The sequence below is a fragment of the Octodon degus genome, unplaced genomic scaffold (genome assembly GCF_000260255.1).
Source record: "Octodon degus isolate 3935 unplaced genomic scaffold, OctDeg1.0 scaffold00160, whole genome shotgun sequence".
Lineage (NCBI taxonomy): Eukaryota > Metazoa > Chordata > Mammalia > Rodentia > Octodontidae > Octodon > Octodon degus.
The window spans coordinates 4,887,935-4,889,139 of NW_004524736.1; positions in this window are offsets into that span (position 1 = coordinate 4,887,935).

Consider the following 1,205-nt stretch of genomic DNA (forward strand, 5'->3'; position numbering starts at 1 on the left):
AAATTAAAAAAAACAAAGTGGTTAGGATAGATATATAGTTGCATTCTCTTAATGAATAGAATGATTTTTTCTAATGGTGTTTTTAAGTAGGATCTCAAGTCCGCATCTTGTACAGCAATTAACCACTAAGAAGAATATATTCAGTGTATTATTTGTTGAAACTGTACTTCTGATTTGATTTGAAACTGTCTCATTGCTATCTGTTTATCAATAAAATTTTGGAAAAAAAAAACAGAAAAAAGAAAAAAGAGGTAGAACTTCAAGTCGACTCTGAGAAATTAAAGTTCAAAGCCTGACCAAGTACATGTATTACATCTGGACTTACTGTATCAATAGGCATAGTGAGAGGTTAATAACACTAAGTAAACAGCCCTCTATATTCAATCTGCAGTATCGCAAATAAAGCAAAATAAAAACAACAATGAATAATAAAATAGAACAGCTATAACAATATACAATAAAAGTTACATGAATGAGGTCTGTCTCTCATCATATTGTAGTGTACATATCCTTCTTGTGGTCATGTAAGATGATACAGTGCCTGTAGGACGAAAGGAGGTCAGGGGCCCGACGGAGGATGTAGGAGGATGTAGCAGTATGATGTAGCATTGGGCTACCTTAAGGGTTAACCCAAGCATTTTGGTGATGCAAGTCAATCTGGCGACCAGGATGGCTACTAAGTGACTAATAGGCAGGTAGCATACACAGCATGGGTGCTCTGGACAAAGAGGTGGTGCTTCATCATGCTGCTCAGAGTGGTATAAAATTTAAAATTTAGGAATTGTTCATTTCTGGAATTTTCTATTTAATATTGTCAGACCACAGTTAACTGGAGAGTAAATGAAATTACAGAAGCAAAACTGTAAGTGGTGACTATTGTAAACTAAACTTGATCATAGTTATGTGTGTATAAGAAAAAAACATATGGGAACTGTCCATAATTTTGAGTGTCCACTGGGAGCCCTGGAATATGGAAAAGAAAGGATAGCTACTGTATGTTATATGCACAGTGCTGGATATAAGCAGATAAATTAAATATAAATTGGTTCAGGACTCTCAAAATCCCTACGAATGCCACACAGCTACACAGAAGTAAGAAGGTTACATTCTAAAAGAATGGTTACATAAGACTGAGCATACAAGAGGCCTCTCTGTCTCTGTCTGTCTGTCTCTCTGTCTCTGTCTCTCTGTCTCTGTCTCTCTCT